This window comes from Mus musculus, chromosome 15, assembly GCF_000001635.26.
Source record: "Mus musculus strain C57BL/6J chromosome 15, GRCm38.p6 C57BL/6J".
NCBI lineage: Eukaryota > Metazoa > Chordata > Mammalia > Rodentia > Muridae > Mus > Mus musculus.
In genome coordinates, this window is record NC_000081.6 from 102,726,755 (window position 1) to 102,746,086 (window position 19,332).

General features: G+C 49.8%; 2 long non-coding RNA genes across 3 annotated transcripts in view; both read left to right on the forward strand.

Moving 5' to 3' along the window:
* The first annotated feature begins 3,745 nt into the window (after positions 1-3,745).
* Positions 3,746-9,376, forward strand: Gm36510. Its single transcript, XR_384473.2, has 3 exons — positions 3,746-3,984; positions 8,252-8,421; positions 8,792-9,376. It is a non-coding gene; the product is annotated as a predicted gene, 36510 (long non-coding RNA).
* An 8,034-nt stretch (positions 9,377-17,410) lies between these two features.
* Gm36560 overlaps positions 17,411-19,332 on the forward strand; it is a 75,381-nt gene continuing 73,459 nt past the window's right edge. For both annotated transcript variants that reach the window (XR_001781778.1, XR_875688.1), the window contains exon 1: positions 17,411-18,054. This is a non-coding gene — a long non-coding RNA (predicted gene, 36560). The remainder of the gene's footprint in view (positions 18,055-19,332) is intronic.

The following is a 19,332-nucleotide window of genomic DNA, read 5'->3' on the forward strand; positions in this document are numbered from 1 at the left end:
CTTAACCCCTGAGCCATCTCTTCAGCCCAACCAAAAACATTTTGAGGGACATATTTTCATAGTCTTTGCTACAGATGACCGTAAGCTCAGTGACCTTTGAAACCATATATTAGCCAGGTTTATAATTCCAGATACTGAGAGACTAAGGCAGAGAGCTAAACAATTCAGAGCCTCACTGTGCTGCATAGCGAGTCAGGTCCAGCCTGGACAACTGAGTGAAACACTGTATCCAAAGAATGCTAGGGATGTAGCTCAGTGGTAAAGTACTTGCCAAGCATGGGCAAGGTTACATGTTCTAGCCCCAACATCATGAAAAAAACTCACACGTTGAAGACAGTGGAGTCTTAGGACAGAAGGGATCTGGTTGCCTGTGTCACTATTAATCAGGGCTGTGTTTTGAGACTTCACCTGACATTGATTCCTATTCAGTTACAAGATCAAAGATTTGGGACCTATTTTTTTTAAAGATTTTATTTATTATTATAAGTACACTGTAGCTGTCTTCAGATGCACCAGAAGAGGGCATGAGATCTCATTACGGGTGGTTGTGAGCACCATGTGGTTGCTGGGATATGAACTCAGGACCTTCAGAAAAGCAGTCAGTGCTCTTAACTGCTGAGCTATCTCGCCAGCCCCGGGACCTATTTTTTTAGTAGTAAATATTTTCTTAATTCATCAAAAGCTTGGACTCATTTGGTTAGGAAGATAGTTAATAATGATTGTTTTGTTTGTCAAGATAGGGCCTCACTATGCAGCCATGGCTGTCCTGGAACTCACTATGTAGACCAGGCCGGCTTAGAACTCACAGAAATCTGCCTGCCTTTTCCTTCCGATACTTGGAATAAAGATTTGCACCTTTATTCAGTTTTTGCTCAGTTGATGTCTTTATATTATATTTAATGTGTGTCCCTCTCAACATGTGGAGGTCAGAGGGCAACTTTCAAGAGTGGGTTGTCTCCCAGGAATGACACTCAGGGCATCAGGCTTGGTGGCAAGTACCTTTATCCACTGAGTTAGAATAAACCATCTCACAGGAAAAAAAAAAAATCTGTTTGAAACAGAGTCTCTCTATATAGCTCTGAGTGTCCTGGAAATCAATATGTAGATCAGGCTAGTCTTGAACTCACAGAGAGCCTCCTGCCTTCTCAGTGGTGGGATTGGAAGTGTGTGCTACCAAGCCCAGCACTGGACTTTTTGAGCAGGGAGAGACTTCGAGGACAAAAGGAATTTTTGAAAAGGAAAAGAATACTGAGTGAGGACTGAAGACTAGGGGTTTTTATTTTCTTGGGGGAGCAGTCTGATGAACTCCTGACAGAGGTAGAGGAAAAGGTGTGCTCTCAGAGTGCTCTCGAGAGGCTGTGAAGGAGGAGGCTGAGAAGCAAATCACATTCTCCTGAGGTAGGCTCCTCCCCAGCTTCTCCTGTGCTGGAATGGAACAAGGTACTGGTGGTGCTAGGCCAAGTATTCTGTGACTGAGCCAGTATTCTGTGACTGAGCCAGTATTCTGTGACTGAGCCATACCCTAAGCCCTTTCCTGAAGTTTTAGGTCTCTTGACAAATTCCAACTTTGGTGTTTCCCTCATCTAGCTCAGTGCCTGTATGAACAGGATGTGTGCTGAATGGAAGTTGGCTCTAGCCTCTTAGCTGTGAGGAGCCATCATTATCTGAGTGCCTGCTGTGTGACAGGAGCTGTCTCCTTCAGTGAAGCATCCCAATTTCATGCCAGTCTGAGTTCCACAAAGATGGAAGAAACACTGTGAGTGTTTCTGGGCTGGGTGTGGTAGCGTACACCTGAAATCCCAGCACTCTAGAGGCCAAGACAGAAGGATTGCTGTCAGTTCAGGGCCAGCCTAGGCTACAGAGTAAGACTGTCTTTTTCTCCAGCTCTTGGAAGCCTGAGATAGGGGGATTAGTATCAGACCTGTAGAGGTAGAACCTGGGCTTTGACACCTGTGCTCAATAAGTCAACTAAAGAAACAAGAGAGGCAGCCAACCAAAGATTTATCCAGTGTAATCACACTGGGAAGAGAAACAGGGAAGATAATTTAGTGAGCCCAACCCTATATTGGAGTCCTGACATGAAGTATAAATACATGGCAAAAGGTATCTGTCTTAGTCAGGGTTTCTATTCCTACACAAACATCATGATCAAGAAGCAAGTTGGGGGGCTGGTGAGATGGCTCAGTGGGTAAGAGCACCCGACTGCTCTTCCGAAGGTCCGAAGTTCAAATCCCAGCAACCACATGGTGGCTCACAACCATCTGTAATGAGATCTGATGCCCTCTTCTGGTGCATCTGAAGACAGCTACAGTGTACTTACATATAATAAATAAATAAATAAATAAATAAATAAATAAATAAATCTTTAAAAAAAAAAAAAAGAAGCAAGTTGGGGATGAAAGGGTTTATTCAGCTTACACTTCCATGTTGCTGTTCATCACAAAAGGAAGTCAGGACTGGAACTCAAGCAGGTCAGGAAGCAGGAGCTGATACAGAAGCCATGGAGGGATGTTCTTTACTGGCTTGCTTCCCCTGGCTTGCTCAGCTTGCTCTCTTATAGAACCCAAGACTACCAGCACAGAGATGGTCCCACCCACAAGGGGCCTTTCCCCCTTGATCACTAATTGAGAAAATGCCCCAGCTGGATCTTATGGAGGTACTTCCCCAACTGAAGCTCCTTTCTCTGTGATAACTCGAGCCTGTGTCAATTTGACACACAAAACCGGCCAGTACAGTATCCATCATTAAGTCCTGGTCAGAGCTGTGACTCTGCCCATCACCATTGTTTGGCTCCTGTCTGTCCTACAAGGCAATCAGACAATGGATCAAAACTGAGCAAAATATCTCCCTCGGGCTGATGCCAGAATGTCTTTCCTAGCAGGAGACTCCAGGGGAAACTCCAGTTTATTGGGGCCTGGGAGTCATTGTCCCAACAGCCTGATAGTCTCTAAAGCTCCTGGACAATTATTGGATGTTGAAGGTTGGTCTGGGCTACATAGTGACATAGTGAATTCAAAGGCAGTCTTAGACTACAGAATGAGACAGTCTGGAAGAGAGAAGAGGAGAGGAAAGAAAAAAGGTAAGGAAAACACAGGGAAGCAATTCTCTCAGATATTGCAGACACTATTAATATTTCTCAGCTGCAGACTCTTGGGGTAAGAAAGGCATTAGCATAGTGCTTTGAGACAGGGTCTTATGATGCTGCTCAGGTTTGATCTCCAACTTCTGGGCTCAAGTTACTCTCCTGTCTCAGACTTCCAAGTCCCTGGGGGATACAGACACAAAGTTTAGGTTAGCCTTGAACTCACTGTGTAGTTAACGATGACCTGGCGCGCCTTTTGCCTCCACTTCCTGAGTGTTGAGTGTTATAGGCATGTACTGCTTGGACAACTTCGGACTGTTATCCAATGCTTTCATTCATTGGTCCTAGTATTATTTACTTTTCTTATTGTTGTGATTAAAATGCCCCTACAAAAGTGACTTAAGGAACAACATTTTTTGGTTTATAATTCTAGGGGATGTTCATCATGGAGTGGGTTGGTAGGTAGGGGGTAGGTAAGGCTATTCTGAAATCAGGAACCAGAGAGGGGTGGTGAATGCTTGAGAGCTCTTGCTCTCTCTCTCTCTCTCTCTCTCTCTCTCTCTCTCTCTCTCTTTCTCATACTGGGAATCAAGCCCAAGGGCTCATACCTAATTAGCTACACTCCAGTCCAGCTTTCTCCTTTTTATTCAGCCCAGGCGCTCCAGCCTGTAGAATTGTACTACCCGTAGGTACTGAGACTCTTTCCACTTCAATTAACCTAATGCAGGTTGTCCTTCACAGGCGTGCCCAGAGGCTAAGCTAATCTAGACCCTGCCCAGGTGATTGGTCATCACAGCTCTCTTCACCATTGGCTTGACTGGGTCCACAGCTCTGCCTCCCTCCACAGACCAGGACTGCTATTAACATCGGTTCTCCCATCTCTGTCCTCATCTAACCCAAAGGTGAGTTCTCAGGAAGGAATGGGTTTACTTGGCTTACAGTTTCAGAGGCAGAAGATTGGGTAGCCCCTTTGGTTCCTCCTCTTAAAGGCCTACTGGTAGATCTCAGATGGCACTGAGCGACAGTCAAAGCTGGAGGGAGAGAGAGAAGTCACCGCATAAAACAGGACGCCATGGAATAAGCATCCTTGGGCTGCCAGACTGACCTGAGTCCCATGAGAACTACCTTAATCCCTTCCCAAGGCAGGAACCCCAGGACCTAAGGACCTGCTAGTGGTCCCACCTTCTAGAGTTTACACATGGCCTCCTCCTGGGGGCCTGGCTGCCTACTGTGAGCACTTTGGGGACAACTTCCACTCAAATGTTAGACGTTGCTAGTTGTGGTGATGCACACCTGTAGTCTCAGGAGGCAGGAATACCAGGAGTTCAAGGCCAGCCTCAGCTATTGAGCAAGAGACCCCATGAAACAAATAATAGCAATCACCTCAGCCAGCTTTTAGCAACAGGGAGTAAGATGTAGCTCTTTGATAATCAAGTCATCTGTTCATTCACACAATTCATTTGTATTTATTGAATTCATTTAGTGCGCGTGTGTGTGTGCATGTGTGTGTGTGTGTGTGCGTGTGTGTTCGAGTGCGAGTGAGAGAGTGTGTGCGTGTGTGCGTGTGTGCGTGTGTGCATGTGCATGTGTGTGTGTGCGTGAGTGTGTTCGAGTGCGAGTGAGAGAGTGTGTGTGTGTGCATGTGTGTGTGTCCGTGTGTGTGTTTGAGTGCGAGTGAGAGTATGTGCGTGTGTGTGTGTGTGTGTGTGTGTGCATGTGCGTGTGTGTGTGCGTGAGTGTGTTCGAGTGCGAGTGAGAGTGTGTGTGTGTGCATGTGCCTGTGTGTGTGTGAGAGAGAGAGTGTGTTCGAGTGAGTGTGTGTGCGTGTGTGCGTGTGTGCATGTGCATGTGTGTGTGTGTGTGATTGTGTTCGAGTGCGAGTGAGAGAGTGTGTGTGTGTGCATGTGTGTGTGTCCGTGTGTGTGTTTGAGTGCGAGTGAGAGTATGTGCGTGTGTGTGTGTGTGTGTGCATGTGCGTGTGTGTGTGCGTGAGTGTGTTCGAGTGCGAGTGAGAGTGTGTGTGTGTGCATGTGCCTGTGTGTGTGTGAGAGAGAGAGTGTGTTCGAGTGAGTGTGTGTGTGTGTGTGTATGTGTGTAGCTCATCTAGTCTAGCTAGTCAGCTCATTCCTGGGATTCCCTGTCCCTGTTTCCCAAGTACTGGGAATCAGGGAGGTGCTTTACCTGCTGAGCCATCTCACCGGATCCCTTGAATACATTTTAAAATAAGCACTGTGGACTAGCTATAGAAGAATAGCTGGCGATGTTTGGAACTTTCTAGTCTCAACCTTTTACATCCTTGGACTTGCTTGATTTTCAGAACCAATAGATTGAAGTAGGTCATATTATTACAATAATATGATTTTTTTTGTTGTTGTTCTAGATACTGAAACCTCAGGCTCATACAGGCAAGGCAGGTGTTATATCAGCAGCTCATGGTGTGAGTTTTAACATTGAAGAAACCAATACTTGGGAACATGGATAATTTAATCAAAGTCACGTAGCTTGTATGAAAATGCATGCCAAGAATTTCTATTCTTTCGTGATCCTGTATCTCTGCCTGAATCACAGACAGGAGAAGTACTGGGGCTCAATGACCACCAGTCTAGTCAGAAACCAACAAGGTCTGCCTAAAGGAAATATGGCAGAGAGCGATACACAGCATTTTCTTCTGGCTTCTTTGCACACACATGCGCACAGCACACGCAGAGACAAAATGAGACTGAAATGAGGGGTGGGATTGGTGCTGGGAGAAGCGCCATGGGGAAGAGCTGTGTGGGATTTGCCGGTGTTAGTGCCAAGAGCGGTGAGGGCTGCAGAAAATAGCTGTGTCTCTGTATTGTGTACAACATTTGTGCTGTTCAGAACTGACTGGACATCCTTCTGCTTTCTGCCTCTGCCTGCACAAAGGAATCATCTTTACTTTACACTCTGGCTGCACTCAACAATTTCTGGGTTGAACAGGCCACACTGTAAAGGAAGGATCGGTCTGCTTGTCTCTTGTTGTCTGTTCTGGGCTATTCCTTTCATGCCTGAGGCAGAGTTGGGGATGGGAGCTCTGCCCGGTCCAGGCTGTCCACCCAGGGGCCTAGACTGGCATGGTCTGCTTTCGGCAGGCGCTCATCTTTATCTTCCTGGGTTATTTCTGCATTGCTCTGAACAACGTACCTGAGAAAATGATGGAAAAGGGGAAACATCTACCTCACAGCTTCAGAGGGTTCAACTCATGGTTGCTTGGCCCCGTGGGATTTGGGCATAACATCACAGTGATAGAAGTGTGTGGTGGAGGACTGGGAGAGCCCTGGGGACCAGATGTAACCTTCAAAGAAGTCACTAGTGACTCCCATCCTTCAGCTAGGCCTCCATGTCTCTACCACCTTCCCCAAGGAGTACCACCCACTATGGACCAAGAACTCAACATGGGAGCCCACGGTGGGAAGGGCATGTTCAAATAGTAACACTCTGTATCCCTCTTTCTGACTCTCTCTCCTCACAGATTGTGTGGCATTTTGGAGGGTGGAGTGCCTGGGCACCTAGCCCACCACTTCCCATCCCAATCTGGCTCTGGGCACAGGCCACATGGCGCTGGCCATCAGCCTGGCCTCCTGCCCATCTATTATGGCTTCAGCTGCTGGGCTGGCACACTGACCAAAGGGGCCAGCCCTGCCCTCCCTCAATCCCGTTCCTAGGGCAGAAGCGGCATTTTGATGAGACCATGCTGGGCAGGGATGGGAGGTGGTGGTTAGTGAGAACTTAGGGTGGAGAAGGACTCGTTATGTTCTGAGCAGGTGTGTCCAACCTACGACCCACATGTGGCTGCTGACAGCGACGGATGTAGCCCAGCACAAAACTGTAAACTTAAAACATTATGGGGGATTTTTTTTTTCTTAAAAGAACTTGACATGAGGTTTCCAAGCATGAATTTTGTAGATGACACTGCCATGTTCACAATGCTGCTGCTGCATTGCTGAGCTGCAAGCCTCGGAGGAGAAGCAGCTGGTGAGCTGCCGAGCAAGGCTGGGGGCTAGAGGGACGGTGGTGGTCCCCACTGAACCTACTTGTCCCTTCTCTTACATCAGGGCCGGTGCAAAACACATGGGCCTAAGCACACCTCACTCTGGCGGGCATGCGCTGAGCATGGCTCTGGTCTGTCCCGGCACAGACCCACTACTATATCTGCTACACCGGCACCTCACACATCCTGGTTACGCAGAACAACGCCTCTCCCTTCTGCTGGCAGCCCATCCTCTGCCGGTGTGCCGGTGCTGTGTGGAGCGTGGGCCATACATTGTTCTTACATCCATGTGCACCGTATGTTCAAATGTGTGAATCCCCTGAAGGGATGCTGGGTATGGGGTGGTGGTGGGGGGAGCAGGAAGCCTGAAAAAGATAGGGAATTTATGAGGCGCTTTTGTCGGGAGACAGTCGTAATGAAGAAAATTCAATTTTCTGCAGCTCGGAGAGTCAATATGTTAAATCTCGGAGAAGCTGAGGAGTGACAGCGGAATGGCAAAGTCAATGGGACGTGCGTAGGAGGGAAGCCGTCTGCCCGCGTTTGCACCCGGCTGCCTCCTCTCAATACCCTTGAAGCTGGGGGACACGATGGTACCAGATACCTAAGTTCTTGGAAGTGCCCTGCCAAAAATGTTCCTATTAGTGACGTTAGTTAGAAACAGCCATTATAAAATAGTAACTGTATAAAGACAGGGTACTGGTTAGATTACAAGAAGGACTTCCGCTGGGTGTGGTGGCGCATGTCTTTAATCCTGCCAGCCTATGTGGTTCCTGAAGAGAAACTACCTTTCCCCAAGTTCACTTCTACTCTGGCACCAGCTTCCTTTTTTTTTTTTTTCCTCGAGACAGGGGTTCTCCGTGTAGCCCTGGCTGTCCTGGAACTAACACTATAGACTTTGGCCTGGAACTCACAGAGATCTGCCTGCCTCTGCCTCCCGAGTGCTAGGATTAAAGACATGCACCACCTCACCAGCGGAAGTCCATCTTGTAATCTAACCAGTACCCTGTCTTTATACAGTTACTATTTTATAGTGGCTGTTTCTAACTAAAGTCACTAATAGGAAATTTTTAAAAATTTTCACTCTTTCTCCATCATCATGTACTTGGTCGGCCTCCCAAGATTCAACTTTCTGAACCCAGTCTTCACCCTCTTTCCAGCTTCCTGTTCCAGAAGGCAGCACAAGAAAGAGCTGGGGGGCGCTGGGGGCTCTGGGGTGTCCACAGTGAGCCCAGTGTCACCAGGAGCCGTGATTAGCCGAGCTGCTGGCTGTGTAATTGGCGTGTGCCTGCGTCCCCGGGGTCTGGTGTGTTAACAGCGGGTCCCTGTGGTGAGTAACGAGATCTGGGCCCATGGCTGGTTGCACACTCTAATTAATTAGTGCTCCTCTGGTGTGGAGGAATGAGAAGAGGCTGAGGGAGGCCACGTGGGGGCGCCTCAAAGTGAGAGCCCAGCTCTTCAGAGCTCTGAGGTCCCTGAGGTCTGAGGGACCGCAAGCATCCACCCCAGAGTGAGGGATTCGGTGGGAATGAACTGGGTACAGACTGGCCATGCGCTGGTGGCCCATGCTTGGCGCAAGTGTCTACCCTCAGCTAAATCCCAGACTCAAGCCTTTGCTACAAATCTTTCTCGGGAAACCCAGAAATATGTGGAGGACCAAGGCTTCCTGTCCCTTCAGCCTCATTCTTGTCCGTTCACAGCTGCCTCCATTCTGCAAGATGGTTCTCCACCAGCCATTGACAACTGCCTCACACTCAAGGACCCTCACCTTCTGGGCACTGCCTGTCCCTGCACATGTGGACTCTCTGCTTTTGGAGTAGCTTTCTAGTCCAGAAGCCTTTCCCTCAGCCCTGGTGTGGATTGCCTCCAGAGCTTGCTCATGCTAGGCGACCATAACTGGTCTACAGCAGCAGCCTGTAGATTATAGGACAAGTTCTCACCATGCGGCCCAGCCAGGCTTTGAGCTCTACATTCTCCTGCTTGAGTCTCCCAACTGCACCACCATGTCTGGCTAGTCTCTTTTGAAACCTGGCACCTGGAAGGAATACAACAGAAACTTCAAGCAGAGAGCAGGGAGAAGGTTCGGGGAGCGTCCTCCTCCCCACGGTCTTACTCTTACAGTATGATTATGATTATTATAGCAGCAAGAAAAATTAAGTCGAGAAGTGAGAAAGAACTTCCAGAAAGCAGAAAGGCTCTATTTGTCTGCTGAGGCAGAAATCTATGCCTGCCCGACCCCTCGAGGAGATCTAGGGGTGACCAAGCACCCCTTCCCATCCCCCTCACAGAGCTTTTCCTTTAGCGCTGAAATCAAGCAAGGTGTGTGGGGCGGGGAGAGTGGGGAGGGAAACTAGCGAAAATCCGCAGAATTGGAGATGAGGCTGCGGCAGGCGCTCTGCCTTCCATGTGGCGGCACGAACCCCGTTCTCGCGCCCGGTAATTGCTAAATTACCAGCCATCTGCTCGGCTCTCAGACATAAATTATCTGCGAGGAGAAAAGCCACAGAGGCGGTGTACTTTCCTCCCGCCCTCCCAAACTCGCGAGAGGAGCTTAGGGTGGGCTCAGGCAGCCGAGGCCTCAGTCCTGCAGAAGGGGCTGCAGTCCAAGGGCACTAGGAGGCCCCTGGGGCGGGGGGGGGGGGCGGGGGGGGCGAGGGGGGGCGCGAGGCGCGATGGGCGGGACCTCACGTGGACCGCCTCTCGGTAGGCGGGGCCTGATGTGGGTAGGTCTCTCAGTGGATGAGGTATTCCTCATGGCTCCCTGGAGGAGGCGGGACCTTGTGGTGGGCGGGGCTTCTCACAGGTGGGCCCACAGAGCATGGTGGTTTGGGGGTACCATTCTTCTCTACCCAACTTTCAGGCCTTGGCCCCTGATGTAGCTTCAGCTCTCTGATAGCTGTCTCTGGAGCAGGGTAGGAGAGAGTGGCACAGGCCGAGGGCATGAGCAGGACCTTGGTTTCCAAGAGTGGGGCAGGAGAGGGATGTAGAAATGTCAGGCAATGGATAAAAGGCCGCAGGTTGCAGAGGTTCAGAGCTGGAAGGAAGGGAAAGCGGGTCTCTGGAAGATGAGGCAGGTGCAGGTGGAGTGAGCAGCAGAAACAAGACAGGCACTCAGGGATAGCAGAGTGAGCCCTGTGAACATGGAGGGCCTAAGGAGAGTCGAAGGCAAAGAGAGCACACAGTATGGACCCCAGGCCTGAAGGAATTTGGGGAGCTCAAGACTGCGCCAGGGAAAACAAGGGCGCCTTGGAAGGTCCCTGGAAGGTGCCATCTCCAGAACCATCTGCTGCTCTGAGGCTAAGGCCTGGCTCTCTGGAGCTGAGGAGTCAGGGGTCCCACCCGAGCTCCAAGGCACCTGCAGGGTGTGCCCACCGGGTGGGGGCGGGCGGGCAACTCCCAGCTCCACGCAGGACAGAGTGGGGTTTGTGCGGCGCGATTGTTTAGTATTCATGGGGCGACGCAATCTCTCCCACATCTGCTTAGCACAGCAAGTCCTGTCATATAACTGTCTCCCGCACTGTCTGTCCATAAAGAATGTCTCGGAATTGGTGTAATTCAGAGAAATTAATGACGACTTTCTGCGGGACGGCTCCCTGGGGGATGATTAACACTTCATCGTCCATCTGATGCGCGGGGCCCAGCGCTCCATCGCGAACATTTGGGCCTTGGCCAGCCGCATTAAAGGTTATTACGGAAAACGCGACCTGCAAACGGGCAAGAGGCATGATGGACCAGGGGCGGGGGAGGGAGGACGGGGTGCGCATCCTAACCGGCCAAGTCCGAGATCAAGTTTCCTGAGGTGTGTGCACCTGAAGGGTCTGATGCGGAGGGAGAATGGGTTTCTGTTTTAGACTATGAAGGACCAGGAGGGCATTGGGGAGCTACTAGGCCCCAACTCACCCCAGAGCTGAGGAAGAGTGGAGTCATTCTTCATGGGGGATGCACTGCTCATAGAGGCTTTCCTTGTCTTTAGCTCTCACAGCATCATTAGGTGAGTTTCATTAACAGCCAATGTAACTGAGACTCAGAGAGGTTGTGTCATGTGTCCAAGGTAGCACAGCTTATGAAGACACCAAGGCTGAATTTGAACTCAGAGCCTTTATTCCTGAGATCTTACACTTCCCGCCACACCACGGAGGGTCGGGGAAAGCCTTAGTAAGTGTCTCCTCCCAACTTCCTGCACAATGGATGGTAGCTAAGTGTTCAAAATGGCGGACTAGTGCATGAATTAACCCACGAATGCTCCACTCTGGTCTGGACCAAACACCTGAAGACCCTGGTGGCATGAAATGGTACAGGTTGCCATCGGGGGGCCTGGAAGCATGGCTTCCTACAGCTTCCCTGGCAGTTCTCAGCCTCTTGAGAGGATTCTGGTCCGCAGTCTGTAGGAAGGGGTACAGGCATGCACACTGTGCTAATGGGCATCAGAGTTCAAGTTTGTGTGTGCACATGTCAGCCAAGGTATAAGTTATGAGTAGGTGTGCCTTTGCACGTGTGTGAGAACACATGTGCCACATGAGGAAATATCAGCTTCTAAGTAGTCTGCCCCTCCCAGCTTTTGGCTTACCTTACTCTGTCTTAGAGCAACAGAGTCCCCACATTTTTTATTTTTATTTTTTATTTGTGATATTAATAGACTTGAGCACCATGCCTTTGTAAACTTCTTTCACCGGCTTCACTAAGTGGTTCAAAGCCATTTGTTTGCTTCCTGGAAATTCTGCTAAAGGCCATGTGTACATTCTCACTGAACTGCACATGGGTGGAGGTTTTCCAGGCCACTTGTGCTAAGTAGTTCTTCCTTGAGTCTAACCTCAAATCCTCTTGTTATTCTTGGATGTTCAACAGACCCAAGCAAGTTGTTTGAAACGGGAGCTTTGCAATCACCCTCTTCCTGTTTCTGGCATGAGGATAGTTTCTGGGGGTGGGGAGGTGGGAGGAGTCCAGAGTATAGGAGCTAATAGTGATTATTACCTTTAAAGGTGCCAGTAATGATCTCGGTTGTTAAAAAATTGCATTTATTATTTACTATGTGTGTGTGTGAGGATTGGTGGGTTCATATGCCAGTGTGTGTGTGTGTGTGTGTGTATGTGTGTGCATATGTAAATACAGGTCATCTTTCTGGGAGCTGGTTCTCTTCTTCCACCTCCTGGTTTCTCGGGTCATCAGACTTGGCCACAAGTTCCCATACTGACTGACTGAATTATTTAGATTGTCTTCTCTACATAATTAAACCCAGTGTGTGTGTGTGTGTGTGTGTGTGTGTGTGTGTGTGTGTGTGTGAGAAAGCCTGGTGGATCGCAGATTTCGCAGATTCATCTAAGAAGAGGGAAATGGTCAGCAGTGGTCCACTCTCAATAGACAAAGGCTGGTGTCCTCACAGTGTCCTTGATGCATGGGGCTGTCACCAAAAACTCAGGTCTCCTGCTTCCTGGTCTAGAACTTTTGGAGTTGCTCTCAGTGAATCCTGGGGGCCTGGTACCCACCATACTTTTTGCTTCAATGCCACATCTTCCTGGCTGAATGCTTGTGTGGTGTCTTGGCTTTACATCCTAGTAGTCAGATGCCCCTCTCCTTTCTTCTACTCTTAGACTCTTCCTCCAAACAGCACCCTCCTCCCGCCCCTTGTAATACAATGTCCCATAACCTCCTCCTCTGGAAAGCCCTCCTAGATATATCCTCCAGTGTTGTGTTGAAGTCCCAAAGTACTGTCAAGATGCCCACGATGTTTTTTGTTATTCCCTTCTTTTCCAATTGTGTATTTGCACACCCCTGGTCATAGCTGATTTCATCATACAGTGGGTCTGCCTCTCCCAGGACCTCTGGCTCTTAGAACTGCAGGGGAAACCACACCACACACACCCCTTTTCCTGGCTTCCGGGATTGGTGGTATGAGCTACACCCACTGGCCTGGTTAGTCTGGTGCATGAAGGTGGTGGTGAGGTCCTTTCTTCATCCTGAGTTTTCTTGGGGTTAGGACTCTGCCCTAGGCCCTGGGGGTGCCTGCTTTGCTCAGACCGTAGACACAGGTCTTTGCTGGCTATCTGCCCCATAAAGGCGTGAAGGGAGTGACAGCCTTACCCGGATTGCTCAGATTGGATCGGCACCTACGCACCTGGTCGGAGCCTTTGTTTGCTTTTACTCTCCCATCTTTCTCCTACGAAATCTCACCACCCCAGAGAGTCGTTCCAGAACTAAGCCCCTTTTCGGAGACCCTGGACTGGTCCTGCCCAGAATGCCAAGAGTGAGGAGCTAAGGGTGACTGGTCTTGAGATGGATTGGCCGCCACCTTGTGGCCAATAGCGAGCACGGCAGAGTTGGGGTACCCGTGCTAAGAAGAATCTCCTGGAAAGGAGGGGGGAGGTGACTTCATCCTGAATGATGGGCTTGGGCTTAGATTTCCTTGTCACTCAGAGGGCTTCTCAGCAAATCCCTAAATTCCTACTTGAAAGGGGAATGAGAATGGCAGGGAAAGCCAAGTAGCAAAAACACTTCTAGAAGAATCCTATCTCCCTAAATAACCAAACCGGAAGCAGGAGTGGCGCTGTAGCCTCAAAATACATTTGGTTGCTCTCGATGGACACCATTGCATATTCTGTTCTTTACTGGGGATGGGATCCAGGGCTTTTGCACACGTTTCCAGACTAGGCAGCCTCACTAAACAACTTGGGCTGACCATGAACTCCTGAGGCTCAGGCAGGCCTAGAACTTGTGATTCTCCTGCACCACAAGACCCAACTTTGCACATATGTTTCAAAGCTTTGATGGTGCCCTGTCAGCGAGTGTCCCATCTTCTTCAGTCCCCCTTCTCTCTACATACTTGGCTCAACAAGTCTTTTCAGAAATCTTAGTTCTATAGTCTTCTTCCTTTGACTTAGGCTGATCTGGGAAGTCCTCTCTGTGATCAAACTTTAATCTTTTCTTTTTTTTAATCTTCTTTCTTTTTTTTTTTTTTTTTTTTTTTTTTTTTTTTTTTTTGGTCAGGACTGAAAAGGGAGAAGGACCCATATAGAATCACGGTGGAAAGACAGTGATTCCCATTTTTCCTCCTCTGCCTGAATAGATCTTTGGAGATGATGCAGATGGGGAGGAAAAAGGCCCACTTCCTTAGAGGCTTTGAGATTCACAGGTGCTAGGGAAAAGAAACCCCTGAGTTATGCTTGACACATTGCTACCCCTTCTATACAGCGGGGTGGGGAGGTGCTTGTCTGATTTCTTTCTCATCTCAGAGTCCTTTGCTCTATCAGAATCCCAGGCCCTGGAGCTCCCACAGTGACTCTTGATTTTTTTCAGTGCCAACCCTCCAGGGCCTAGTCTCCTTCCTGGAAAACCAAGATTGCCAGAGTCCTCCCAACCACCAACTCTCCTTCTCCTGGTACTCCTTGGAAATCCTGGTCCAGTGGTTTGGCTCTGCAGACCTCTCTGCAAAATATGAGTCTTCTCTATGAGATATAGGGGGATCCTTCCTTCCATGGCAGGGAAATCTTCCCTTGGAGCTGAAGTTCTCTGCTGCACCATTTGCTGCTGCTGCTGGCCTTCCTGAGCTAAATTAAAAAGCAATGTTCTGTGCGTGGCTCCAGCCCTGTGGAGCTTGACTCTAGGAAAAAGACAATTACCAGCCCCTGCATCTCCCTCTTGTCTGGCCGCCTTATAATTTCTTTCTGTGGCTGCCTGGTATGCAACATTTATGTTTTTAATAACACCAGAATGGTTTTGACCTTGGGAATTCATAGTAGAATGGGGCATTGTGAGCTGCCCCAACGTGACCAAGATCAGTGTGTCTCAGACCCTCTCAGGATGGAGGCTCTGGGGTACCCTAGATTCTGGGGAGATGCATAGGGACAGATGGGGGTTGTGGGGGCAGAATCTGAGAAACTAGAGTGGACCCAGAGACACACGGGGATAGGCAGAATGAGGGTTTTGAAAGGTCGGGTGTACTCCCTCCCCAAGGAAAGTACCAAGTACCAAGTACCAAAAAAAAAGTACCAAGTGTGGTGCTGTGGGCATGTATGGGCAGAAGCCATTCACACACAAGCTCCTTTCTCTTTACCACTGGAAGCTTGGAGGGCTAGCCAGAAGAACTTCCCAGTAGAGGGTATGGACACCAGGAAGGGGCCTTTTCTCCCCTCCTGTCAGATTTCCTTCCTGGGGACAGCAAGGAGGGAGGGGACTAGAGAGTGGGGGACATGGCAAGGAGTGGGAGAGAGCCTTCTCAGAAAGACAGCTGGGTCCTTGTGGAGAAAGACCAAGTACAGCACTTGAACAGGGTTTCCTTGCATTTTCCAAGAGCCCTGGAGACAATGAAAAGCCACTCAATGAAAGAAAGGATTCCTGTGCAAAGCAGAAAGTAGAAAGGCAGGGAGGGCAGAGAGGTAAGTCTTACCCAGCCAGTGTTAGCAGCTTGCATCTCTGTGCCCGGGCCAATAGTCCTGTAAGCATGAGTTAAACAGGTTAATGGAAGATAGTGTCTTTGGTTCTGACTTTTCAAAGTCACCAGGAACTGTAGAGTATGGGTTTAATTCTGGAGTAGTGGCTGGCACCACGTGGGAAAAACCTGAGCTCCCCGCGTCCCCCCCCCCCCCGCCCCCAATCAAGAAAACCTGAGTTCTAGTTTCTGCTTGGACTCTAGGGCGTGCCATTCTTTGACCTGGGGTGTCATTTGCTGCACCCTGAGCCACAGGGTCTTTCTATGTTAGTGGTTCTAGGGCTAGGAGGGGTTGGGGAGGGGTTGGTGGTTAAAAGAAGTTGCTGAAGGAGGTGATGGTAGCTCAAGGTCTGGGGAATCTGAGAAGACGTGCTGGTGGACACGGGTGCAAAGAGGTTTTCTCGGATTCAGAAATTCAAGTTTAGTGCCTCAAGTCTGGGACCACATAGCAGGGTGACCTGGCCTCCTCATGCAGGGAGCCCTGTTCTCTGCCGCCCTCCGGTGGCCGTTTGGATCTTCTCATGTGGCTGCTGAGGCTTCAACTCCGCAGAGCTGCCTCCATCGCCCCCTGGTGGAAATTTCATACATTACAAGAAGCAATCTTGACTTTCTAATTGCGTTTGTGTTTTCCTAGATCCTGGAGGCATCCATGGCCTTTCTGAAGCTAGAAGTCCTGTCTCAAATATGACCTCCCACACTTTTACCCTAACATCGACTTGCACCGTGGAGAAAAAGGATTAAAAATGAGCGGGGAGGGGGAGTAGGCATCTCTTCTTTCTTCAGGTTCACACTTCCCTGGTTGTCAGTTTCCTAGGTGAGGATTTTCAAAGATGTCAGGGTCTGGTGACATTTTCAAAGAACATGGATCTGAAGCATGGAGCCTGTTACAGCTTTCTCCAAGGGGCACCTGAGTTCAGTCTGTCACCATCCACAGAGAGACGGATTGGCAGGCGCTGGAAGGCAAGAGACAGGGATGATGGAGGGAGATGGCGTCTTTGACAGATGCTGACAGGGCTCGTTATTTGCTAGCTCTGGATCTCTCCCACCCACAACGCTGCCCTTGGTCTCCCCCTCAGACTCAGTGCTCATTACAGACTGGAGAGAGCCCTGTGGGCAGGCAACTCTGGAGGCGCAGTGGCTGCTGCTGAGCAGTGCCTGGCTGACTGCGGTTGAAGCTGGGGTTTCATAATGACTGCGATGTTTGAAGGGGAAAATCTCCCCAGACCAATCCTGAGATACTGGGGGTGGAAAGAAAGTGAATTCACTGAACCAGGCACTAGTTTGAGTGCCTACTGTGTACAGGAGCAGTTCATATGTTTCTTGAAGGGGGGGGGCAAAAAGGGGGCAGACCCCACATTTACTGCTTCTTTTCTTGTATGCTTTTTAAGACACCAAGCTAGCCTCAAAACTGAGGATGCTCTTGGATTTCTGATCCTTTTGCCTCCACTCTCAGAATGTTGGGGTAGCAGGTTTAACTCCTGCTCCTTTTCTGTTTCATCTCCTTGCCAGATAGCTGGGGTGCAGAGTTTTGATCCTCAGGTACTTTTCTGTTCTTCACTCCCATCCCCAAGAGTAAGCACCTTTACTGGGCTTCTCACCTCTCTGCCTGGGTGCCGGGTGTGTGTGTATGGAGCACGGGGCTTGGGTGCTCCTAGTGTCTCTCCCATAGAGGAACTGAGGTTATGGGGGCAAGTCACATTACCATAAAGGCCCATGGAGCAGGCAGGGAGAGGACAGACATTTGGAATGGTAGAGAAGGTTTGGGGAGGAGCCGTGTGCTGCAGTCAGAGCCGGTGCTGCATTCTAATCAGCGCTGCGGAGGCTGCGCAGCGGCCGTCAATCATCCACACAAAGGGCCGCCCGCCCCCTTCCCCCTCTCAGGCCTGCGCACCAGCCTTCCCACTCCATCCTCAGAACGTCTGGGCAGTGCTAAGAGGCTGGGGTTGGGGGGAGCAGACCCGCCAACAGGAGGGACCCACGATACACCCAGTAAATTCAAGCAGAAACTCACAGAGTGGGGCCATTACCAAGCTGGGTGGGTCCTAGCACCCTGGAGGCTGAAGAGAGAAAGAGAGAGACAAAGGGACAGACGTGGAAGGGGAGAAATGGAGGAGAGAGGCCAGAAATAGCGGGAACTAAGACTGACACAAAGCTAGGTGCATCCCCACATCTGAGATCGCGGTGACAAACATAGACTCAGTGACCTGAGAGGAACCCAGGTTCTGGGAAGAACTGAGAGCCACAGACCTAAAGCACAAGACATAGGGACCTGGCCGGCTGAGCAGTGCACTGGGAGGCAAAGGCCTATAGAGAAGGGAAGAGGGGAAAGATGGGAGCGGAGGAAGGAGGGAGGCGATGAGGTTGCCTAAGGTGATGCAGCCTTCTGGCCAAGAGCTTCCCTGGACTCCCAGGACCTGGAACTCAGGTGGAGGAGAAGAACCTAAGCCTGGGGCGGGAAGCGGCAGCCCAGCAATCCAGAACACCACTCAAAATGCCAGACCACCTGGTGTTGAAACAGACCTCCACTCCCACTCAGTCCTAGTGAGTAGCGGGCTCAGGATAATTACGAAGGGGCAGGGAGTAGAGAAGAGAAAAAGATGCCAGTGGAGGACCAAGAAAACCCCCAAGAGAGTGCAGGGGAGAGGGTATTGAAAAAAGAGTAATTGATAGGAAACAGAAAGAGAGGAGATAGGGAACGAGCAGCTAACCGCTTGTGTGAGGGAGGGAGGCTTCTAAAGGCTGGAGTTGTAAAGGGGACAGATTTGGGAGCTGGCACGGGCCACACGCCACTGGGAGTGGGATGGAATGAATCAACCAGCAGTGTGTTGGGGAGGTAAAGATTTATTTATTTACTATTATTTTAGGGTGACCTTGCTTTTCTTTTTTGTTCAGAGAGCCCATCTATTCCGGGCCGTGCCATCTCATTCTAAGTAGCACTTACACTGCTGCGGTCGCTGGGTCATTCCTGGCAATTCCTCTTTGGGGATCGCCTTAAAGCCTGCAGTGTAGCTCTGAGCAGTCTCTCACCAGAGGCAAATTTGTATCCTTTAGGGGTGGATCTAAATTCTGAAAACAGTCAAGTGTTGTTAGGAACCACGGCTGGAGAATAAGGTGAAGGCCCAGCCAGGGAATAATATTTCCAGTTAAGTACAAGGTGAATGTGGAAAGACACCATGTGTGTGTATGTGTGTGCATGTGCCCCCTCCTTCCACATAGCTCTGAAAAGCCATTTTGAAGAACCTTGTCGGATGTGACAGGAGACCTTGCAGCTGCCGCTGGAGATTCCAGTCTTCTGCCTGTTAAACATAGAGCGCTCACACCCCAGTGTGGCATCAGATAGTCAAGAACTGCCCTGTCCTGATTATCCATCCCCACCAAGGGTGGCTCATAACCCCGTCCATGTTGGTGTAGAGCACACTCAAGTGCAAGTAACTTGGTGATCCCCTAGATATATCAGACTGAAAATGGTAAATGACTAGGGTAAATGTATAAGGAGAGCTAGCGAGTTCATGTGAGAAAGCTGTCTGGAAGAGCAGAGTTAGGAGTGGGGTGTGGAAGAAGAAACCCAATAGTGCATGAAACAGAATGACAAGTACTTCTCTATGGCCATTCTGAGGAGGGTGGACAAATTGTGAGCGCAGCGAACAGCTTTTTTTCTTTTTGGCTGGGTACAAAGAACTGGAATAGATAGAATGGAGGCAGGTTCAAGAGGCAGGCTGGGTGATCCCATTTCTAAGAGGAACTGGGGCCTTCTGGAAGGCACACTGACATGTGTTAGATGGCACTTGTGCACAATTTTCTGGATAGGTGTGCAGTTGT